The sequence below is a fragment of the Urtica dioica genome, chromosome 4 (assembly GCF_054948205.1).
Source record: "Urtica dioica subsp. dioica isolate 48M chromosome 4, U.dioica_male_clone48M_v1_H2, whole genome shotgun sequence".
Classification (NCBI taxonomy): domain Eukaryota; kingdom Viridiplantae; phylum Streptophyta; class Magnoliopsida; order Rosales; family Urticaceae; genus Urtica; species Urtica dioica.
Genome location: NC_142759.1, coordinates 47,674,694 through 47,684,911, shown reverse-complemented (window position 1 = coordinate 47,684,911; position 10,218 = coordinate 47,674,694).

Sequence of the window (10,218 nt, the reverse complement as noted above, 5' to 3'; positions counted from 1 at the left end):
TCTTTGGCTCCAAGACTTGTTCTTGAGTCATCGTGTTTAAAAGTGCCCACACACTAAATCCTAACTACACTCAAAGACTCTAGTGGTAGAAACTTTCGTGGTTGCTCAACAGGTTTAAGAAGACTAGTGGGAGAGGCGTGTTGCATGGGGAGACAAACGTTTCAACCTTTTAAAGGCTTCTCAACGTTCAAGCTCCATTCGAGGTTGGTACCGAGTAAAAACTAAATGTAGGTTTAAAATTTTAAATTATATGTTCATGCACTTTGTGTAGGTTGTAAAAACGTTTTACGTGTTTTAAAGAAATTTTTTATATTATGTCGCTTGCTAGAAGCGATAAATCTTTTCTTAACCCTAGATGTATTCCAACACAATCAACCTTAGAAACGTCTCGAAATCAATAATCAATCCATAAAAATCAAAAGCCCTAAAATTCAAATCTTCAAACCCTAGTTCATCCCAAATTTCGGCCAAATTCAAACCAAATCAAAGAAATCCGAGTTCAATCCACAAATTCAAATCATCAACATCAATAATCGAGCTCAAAGATCAACTAAACACAATCTATTTCACAGAAAACCTCTCGGATTCAAAATCCCCAAAAATTGAACATAAACCCTAGATCCGAAATCCAATCTGAGAAGAAGAATTTCTCACCTTAATATGTGAAATTCCTCGTTCTCGGTGCTTTCTCGTCCTTTTCCCGGTGGTTTCCCCTTGGTCCGGCGTCTCGGCAGCTCACGACGTGGCTGTTCATCCCGGTCACAGCATGCGATGGAGGGAGCTCGGGTGGTGATGGCGCCCGAAGGAGAAGGAAAGAAGAAGAAAGAGAGAAGGTTAGATGGTGGTGGTAACGATCGGTGATGGTGATCCAAGGTATAAATTTTTTTTTTCTTTTGCAGGTGTGTTGTGTGCGCGCAGGAAGAAGAGAAGAAGAAGGGAAGAAAAAAAAAGAAGAAGAAGAAAAAAAGAAGAGAAAGAGGAGAAAAAGTGGCCGAAAATGAGAGGGGGAGAGAAGGAACAAAAATCACGTGGCAGCCTCTCCTTAGGCCACGCGGCGAACAAGTGGCCCACACATATGGTGGACACGTTTATCACCAAATGACCCCTTTTAATTTTTTTTCTTTCAATCTTGTCCCATATTTTGTTGCACATAAGTCCTTTTAAAATAAAACTTCACAACTTTGTCCTTAACTAATTAAAAATATTCTTGAAAAATAAACCGAGAAAATTCTCCTTAATTCCCGTTACTTTGAATATATTTTAGGGATTTCGAAATTTATTTTTACTCTCGAGATTTTTAAATCTCCGAGTATATTCCGAATAATTTTATTAAGAAAATAAGAATAATATCGAGTTTACTCGAGTATTCGTATTCCGAAATTCCGTCGACCTTAAATATTATTATTATATTTTTTTCAAGATATTTAAAATTTAAGTACGTCTAATATGCAACAAGAATTTGATTCAAACTAAAACAAGTTTATTTTATTCGAATTCACAAATCGAGTGTTTACAAAAATTTATACATTACAATCTCTTGGATGTCTTATGGCGCGCTGCAAAGGTGTCTTTAGCCTGCATCTCTTGGATGTCTTATGGTGCCCTGCGGAAGCGTCTTTAGCCTGCATCTCTTGGATGTCTTATGGTGCGCCGCAGAGGCGTCTTTAGCCTTCATCTCTTGGATGTCTTTTGGCACACGGCGAGGGCGTCTTTAGCATGCATCTCTTGGATGTAATACGGCGTGCCGCAGAGACAACTTAGGGTGCGCCGTGTGTGATAACTTTATCCAGCATCTCTTAGATATCTTATGGCGCGCCGCAGAGGTGTCTTAGGGTACGTCGTGTGTTGCGACTTTAGCCAGCATCTCTTAGATGTCTTACGGCGCGCCGCAGAAGCGTCTTAGGGTGCGCCATGTATGGCGACTTAAGTCTTTGTTCCCGTTTGTGTTCGGGTTGAGACTTAAGTTTTTTTTTTGGTGGAGTGTACCTTCTTGAGGATTTCCTTATCGTTGCCTATGTCACTAGCCCCCAAGTTTTTGGGTTTACAAGCGTTATCTTGATGACCGAAAAACTTTGATAAAACGGATTTTGAAAGAAAAAATCTCGAACTTTATTAATATTGCAAAATTTGACACCCTAAAACATTGGCTCACATGCCTTATTGAATGTGGGAAAGCAAAGCAATAGCCTGCAAGACCCAAGAAACTTCTTTATTCGGTTACCGTTGTCGGCTTACTCTATTGCTTCAGAGCTTCCACTTTGGCCGGATCTACCATGATTCCTGCCCTACTAACTACATGGCCGAGGAAGACAACATGGTCCAGCCAAAATTCACACTTTGAGAACTTGGCATACATCTGCTTTTCTCATAGTCTCGTCAGAGCCAAATCTGGATGTTGCGCGTGTTCTTCCTTGGTTTTCGAGTAAATTAGGATGTCGTCAATTAACACGATGACGAACTTGTCCAAGAAATCCTCGAACACACGATTCATCAAGTTCATGAATGTTGCAGGTGCATTGGTCAATCCAAATGACATAACTAAGAACTCGTAATGACCATATCGAGTCCGAAAAGCCGTCTCTAGAATTTCCTTGTCCCGAACTTTCAGCTGATGGTACCTGATCGTAGATCAATCTTGGAAAATACATTTGCTCTAGCAAGTTGGTCGAAAAGATCATCAATGCGTGGCAATGGGTACTTGTTCTTCATCGTTACTTGGTTTAGTCCACGATAATTAATACATAACGGTAACGAACCATATGTCTTCTTGACGAAAAAGACTGGCGCTCCCAATGGCGAATGGCTTGGCTGATGAATCCTTTATCCAATCACTCTTGGAGTTGCATCTTGAATTCCTTCAATTCTGCCGGAGCCATCCGATATGGGGTTTTCGATATCGACGTTGTACCTGGGAGGAGTTCCACGTTGAACTCAACTTCACGGTCAAGAGGTAGGCCTGGAAGATCTTCTCGAAAAACATCGAGCAAGTTTCTCACAACGGTAATATCTTGCAGCTGTGGTTCGGTCGCTTTTGCAACATCCACTACACTCACGAGATATCCGGCATATCCCTGCTGCATCATCTTCAATGCTTTAAGTGTCGATATGACCGGAAATTTCAATTTTCGAGAGGAACCTTGGAACTGGAAAGGTTTAAGTCCCGGTTTTCGAAATAAAACCGACTTCTTCCTACAATCAATGACTGCATAATGCCTACTTAACCAATCCATTCCAAGTATCACATCATAGTTAACCATCTCTAGTTCAATCAGGTCTGCTTCAAAGATCCGATCCTAAACTTGAATAGGCACATCTTTATACCAGTATAATGACTGATATCTATCTCCAGAGGGTGTAACCGTAACAAACGGATACGAGAAGGCCTCCTTATTCCTATTCAACTGGTCAAATCTTCTAGATGCAATGAATGAGTTTTTGGCTCCTGAATCTATCAATGCATATGCTAGAAAAGAGTCTACGAAAATCTGATCTGCAACGGCACTAAAGGATCCTGCACGAACTTCATCTTCGTAAATAGAGTAGACCCTGGCATCAGCCTTCGGTTGTTCCTTTGGCGCAGAAGCCTTTCTTTCTAAACTCTGGCAAACTCGCGACATATGACCTTCTTTCCCACATTGAAAACATACCAACGTGCGAGCAGAGCAGTTGTCGTCATGTACCCTGCCACATCTCCGTCACTGGGTTTCCGAAGGTCCTGGGTTTCTTGTTGGACGACTTTGGGCGTCTGTTATCTACTCGGTTCTTCTTCTGGTTCACTGACTACGAGCGATTATTAGAACTCGCCTGAGATCGATTATTTGACCCTTGTTGGGACCTATTTCCAGATCCTCGCTGTTGTCGGTTTTCCCATCGTGGTTGAAGCCTGGTTCTTCCTTGTGAATTACCTTGCCCCGTTTTAGCAGGTTCAGAAGACGGTGCAGCAACCGGCTTCGATTCGGGAGTTTGTTCACTTTCACGCCAACCAGCAATGCCTAACGCTTTTTGCACGACATTGGCGTAATTACGGGGTTCGGTGTCGCCACTGTCCACTTGGCTCACAATATCCACGTTCAGACTGTGCATGTATTTCATTTTGCGAGCTTGGTCAGTGGGAACCAAGGAAAGATAAAACCTTGCCAACGTATCGAACTTTGCTGTGCATTCTGAAACAGACATAGTGCCCTGTCGCAAGTTCATGAACTCGCGCACCTTATTCGATAGGTTTGCCTCGCTTAGATACTTCCCGTGGAAAAAAATTGAGGAAGTGAACCCATGTCATCGAGTGGACATCCTCATACGATGTCACAGCCTCCCACCAAACTCTAGCCTCGTCATCCTGCTAATTCACGGCACACGTTACCCTCTCAGGGTCTGACAGCTGCATATAGTTGCAAATTTGTTTAATTCTCTTTATCCAGTTCTTGGCTATCGCTGGGTCAACGTTGCTGCCAAACAGTGGAGGCTTTTGCTTTCGAAACCTTTCATACACCGGTTCACCTACCGGGGGAACGATGTCAGGAATCCGAAAGTTCAGTTCTTCCTGGAGATCCACGTGTGCATGTGGTGGGTTCTCACGTCGTTCACCTTGAGCTGGAGGCTCTGGGTTTGGTTGAGGTGGCGCATTATACCTCGTCAGGAGTTCAGTGATTGTGCGACTTTGTGCTTCGAGTTGCTGCGCAACTATTTGATCTTGTTGGGCCGCGCTAGCAGCCTGTCTCTCTAAGGCGCGTCTCATCTCTGCGAGATCCGCCACTGTATTCTGGTAGGAGATGGGTCTTGTCGAGATGACATTTTCTTTCTAGTTCTACACATGAGAACAAACAAGATTAACATATACATTTATACCGAAATGCGAGAGACATACAAACAACACACGATCAAACTAAAACTGAAACGAGATTTCATGTATACATCCATATATATACAACAAAAGATACAACCCACTTTTTATCCTAGAGATCGCACGTACACATGCTAAACAAAAGAAACTACATATAGACTAGCTCTTTAGGCTTAGTCTACCGGCTCAAAAAGAAATGTACAACAACTGTACAAACTCCCCAAAAGAACTATCTCCTCAAAAGACCTATCTACCCCTATCTATAACATCCTAACCACATACTCACATGAGAGGATAATCCTCAATGGGATCCTCCTCGTCGTAGTCCTCTATCACGCTCTCATCCTCGCCATCAGAAACCACGATGACAGGAGGAGCCACTAGTAGTTGTGCATGTGGTGGCGGCGCGTGTGGCGGCTGAGCTATCGGTGGTGGCACATGAGGTGGCTGAGCTGGCGGCGGTGGCTACGTAACATGTTGTGGAGCGGGCGCGGGAGCTGGAGGGATCCAACAACCCCCCTGAGTCTGTATCATGAATGCAAGACGTACTTGTAGGGCCGTTATGGATGTGCACCCATACATCAGCATCGGATATCTAAACTCAAGTCGCAACCCTTGATGAAAGATAAACTGTTGCCGTCGGTCATCCAAGGCAAAAGGGACAAGATACCACGATCTCGTCCTCGAATCGACTCTCATACTAAGAAATCGACTCGAACTCTAACTGATGAAACTCAACGGCAATCTCTGACCCCTCATCAATCCATCCCTGAGCGGAGAAAGATGCTCACATAATCACCTGGAACAGACCCCACGATATGTACATAATCCCCAACGCCAGGTGCCTGGTCCTACGGGTCAGGGCAAGACCCCTAAGAAGGGTCGTGGTGATGCTCGTACGGAACATCTCGGGTAGTGCAACTACGTCCATCCACTCAATCGTAGAACCGATCCAGCGAACCCAAGAGAGCGTACCTCGAATACCGTTGAAGGTCAGAGCGGTCGGAGGAACCGCCGCAAGCGCATTTTGGTAGGTGAGTATCGCTCCTTGCACCATACCACCTATAAAAACGACAGGCCAACGGTAAGCACAAGTACCAACACTATCACACACCAAGAATGTGTATCTCAGGTCTACATAAACGACTAAACCTGGGCTCTGATACCACAAAATCTGTCATGACCCACGAGCGTCGTCAACTCACCCGCAAGCGCTGCGACTCATCGAATCCAACATGATGAGGACATGCCCCAAAAGGAGCCGCAAGCAAAATACCAAGTGCCGGAAAGACCCGTGACGAGAGCTCGAGAGAGGAGATTTAAGGAGGAGCTTAACAATCTGATCATCAAGCTCCAAGATGAAGAAGGGGACAAGCTCGCAAAGGAGAGAATTCAAGGAAGCCAAGAAACACCAATGAAGAACGTTATTTGGGCTGAATTGAATTAGTCGGACTATTCCTATTTTATATTTTCAGTTTATGTTATTTGGGCCAAGACATGTTATTTAAAAAGCCCGTATATGTTTGTATTGGGCTGGTCCTTTGTTTTATGTTTATTAGTGCTTAAATAAGGCTAAATGGGCTTATTAGGTTATGGGGGCCCATGGAGCTGCGAATTTGCCTTTGTAAACTCTATAAATTAAGCCTTTAGGCTGAATGGAAAATACACAATTTGATTTCGAGTTAAACACTTTTCTGTGAGGATTTTCATTCTCTCTTTGGTTCGTTTAGAACTATTCGAGTCTCTTCCAAAGCAGTGCGTGTAGGAGTTCGAGATCGACTCATCAGACGGCCATTCGCATCCGTCCGTGGCGTCATTCGATCCACCTTCGTTCCTAAATTGTAGACGATCCGTCGCTGTGCTATTGGGGTATCGGGTCTCGGAGCTTAGTCGGCCGAGGTTCGTATCAAGTGGTATCAGAGCTAGTCTCTACTTTTAGGTCTGCTTATCCTTTGTTTCGTTTTCTTTGTTTTCTCCGTTCATCTTTGTGTTGTGTTCATTCCGTACGTAATTGTTGTGTTGAGTCTGTGTTTGTTATCTTCGTGTTAGGTCTGTGTTATTCGTGGGTTAGGTCTGTGTTCTTGAGCGTCAAAAAAAAAAAAAAAAGATCCGAACAAAAAAAAAAAAAAAAAAAAGATCCGAACAAAAAAAAAAAGAGAAAAAAAAAGAGAAAAGAGAATCCGTGGAGTTCAATTCTTATTCGATGGATATCAATTCTAATTATCGCAGCCTAGTTTTAGGAAATCAATTTTATTCAGTTTCCCGATTTTTTTTGCACTTAATTTCGGGAGTATCTTTATTTCCTAGCTTCCCTGATTTCGGTTGTCAATTTAATCTCAGATTGCTTTTATTCTCATTATTTCCAGAATCCTTTCCTTCTCCCTTACCATTTTTATTTTATCTTCTTTTATCATTCACATTTAATTCTGATTAGCAATTATCTCCCGGATATCAAAAAAAAAAAAGAAAGGAAAGAAAAGAAAAGGGATCCGAAAAAAAAAAACTTAGTATCGATAGATTCCTTGTGTGTTTTGGAGCGTTTTTAGGTACCTTACATCCTATCGATATTTTTTTTTTGTCGCCATTTGTCAATTGTGGGCTGATTGACGCACCTTGGGAGAATTTTTTTTGGGACTTATTTAAGACCCTGGTCATAACTTCCCGTGGTGTCGTTTTCCTGTTCGTGTCGTTTGGGTGTCGTTTGTGTCGTTTTGGTGTATCGTTTTCGAATTTCCTTTCATCACCTTCCTGGTCTCTGAGTAGTTCGGCACGAGCCTACAGAGAGTTTGAATGAGTGGTAAAAGGCAGAGAGAATAACTATCGCCATTATCAAACACGAGTGCAGAGTGATACTTTGAGTGTAAACACGTGAGGGAGTGATTTTTGTGAGGTTTCTCTTTTGTTACTAATAATATCTTGCAGCAACCATGTCCAACAACGGCGACGAAAATGAAGGAATTTGAGACCGGAGGCTGATGATCCAAGTCATGATAGGAGAGATGCGGAGGATGATGAGGGAAGAGTTGGAGCCACTACGAGAACGTGTTGAGAGAGTGGAGGAAGGCCAACAAGCTCCCAACAGAGGAAGACGAAGACAGCCTAGGGAGGAGACAGAAGATGAGATGGAGAATGATTTTGAAGAGGAGGATTATAGGAGAGGAGGACGAAACGAAAGAGTGTTCAAAAGAAGGCAAGGAGGAAGGGACAGAGAAGACGGAGGAATTGGTGGCATCAAGCAAAAGATTCCAACATTCCAAGGGAAAAGTGACCCGGACGCCTACTTTGAATGGGAGACGAAAGCCCAGTTTGTGTTCAATTGCTACAACTACACCGAACGCAAAAAGGTAATACTTGCCGCTGTTGAATTCACTGATTATGCTATTGTTTGGTGGGATCAGCTGGTGACGAGTAGACAACGGGCTGGAGAGGAGCCGATAGAGACTTGGGATGAGATGATGGCCATCATGAGAAAGAGGTTTGTGCCTCGTCACTATTACCGAGAGCTTTATCAGAAGCTTCAGCGTCTCAGGCAAGGCACTCGCAGTGTTGAGGAGTACTACCGGGAAATGGAGGTTGCCATGATCCGAGCAAACATAGAGGAAGATCGCGAGTCTACCATGGCCAGATTTATCAACGGGCTGAACCCTGACATAGCGGACAAGGTGGAGTTGCAGCATTATGTCGAGATGGAGGATTTGGTTCACTTGGCCGTTAAGATTGAGAAACAGCTCAAGACGAGGGGTAGCATGCGGGGAAACCGATTCTCAGAACAACCTGCATGGAAGAAGACCTTCAACCGAGACGAGAAGAGCAGTTTCAAACCACGAGGGGACGTAGCCAAGCCAAGCACTTCCACGGCCCCAACCACATCTAGTCCTGGTCCCAGTGCCCAAAAGAAACCGGAGATGACATCTCAGAGAAATCGTGATATCAAGTGCTTCAAGTGCCAGGGAGTTGGTCACTTCGCAAACCAATGCCCGAATAAGAGGAGCATGACGATTCTTTCGACCGGAGAGATGGTTACCGACGATGAAGAGGAAGATCAAGAGTGGCCTGACGAGGAATCAGACGAGGAAATTGAGGCACCGGCAGAGCTCGTGTTGGTCTCTCGATGAACTATGAACGCACAGGTTGTACGAGATGACGAGGAGCAGCGTGAAAACATCTTTCACACCAGGTGCCATATTGGTGAGAAGGTGTTCAGTGTTATCGTCGATGGAGGGAGTTGTACGAACATAGCCAGCGTTGCTGTAGTGAAGAAGCTTGGACTTCCAACGACAAATCACCCTCGTCCTTACAAGCTTCAGTGGTTTAATGATGGTGAAGAGGTACGTGTGTACAAACAAGTCCTTATCAGTTTCCGGATTGGCAGCTATGAGGACTCGGTGCTCTGTGACGTGGCACCAATGGACGCGGGGCATATACTTTTGGAGCGGCCGTGGCAATTCGATCAGAGGGTGACTCATGACGGCTACACCAACAAGTACTCCCTCAGGCACAAGAATCGTACCATCACCCTCGCACCCCTTACTCCAAAGCAAGTTCATGAAAATCAACTGAGGATGCAACAAGAGAGGGAAAGGTTTAGGGCACTAGAGAAGGGAAAGGAACCAAGGGATGAGGTAAAAACAGAGAGGAAAAAAGAGAGAGCCCCAGAGAGAAAACCGGAGAGAGAAGTGGGGAGTGAAAGAAAAGATGGGGTCATGAAAAACAAAATCGGTGAGAGAAAACAAAACAACTTCTTTGCGGGACAGAGTGATGTGAGGAAAGCCTTCTTTGCCAAACAGCCGATGATTTTACTTGTGTACAAGAAGGCTGCCTTATTCTCTAACCAACATGGCGAGGTCCTACCTACGGCCATTGCTTCTCTTTTGCAGGAGTTCAAGGACGTTGTTGTTCGAGACACGCCAACAGGACTACCACCGATTCGAGGGATTGAGCACCAGATTGACCTTGTACCCGGGGCCTCGCTTCCAAACAGACCGGCCTACCGAACCAACCCTGAGGAAATGAAGGAGTTGCAATGACAAGTCGAGGAGATTTTGTCAAAGGGGTACATTAGAGAGAGCATGAGCCCGTGCGCCGTACCGGTTCTACTAGTTCCAAAGAAGGATGGGTCCTAGAGGATGTGCGTGGATTGCCGAGCCATCAACAACATCATGGTCAGGTATCGATTTCCCATTCCTAGATTGGATGATATGCTAGACGAATTACATGGTGCGTGTGTTTTCTCTAAAATTGATTTAAAGAGTGGGTACCACCAAATTAGAATGAAAGAGAGGGATGAATGGAAAACCGCTTTTAAAACTAAACTTGGGTTGTATGAATGGTTAGTGATGCCTTTTGGTTTGACTAATGCACCTAGCACATTTATGCGA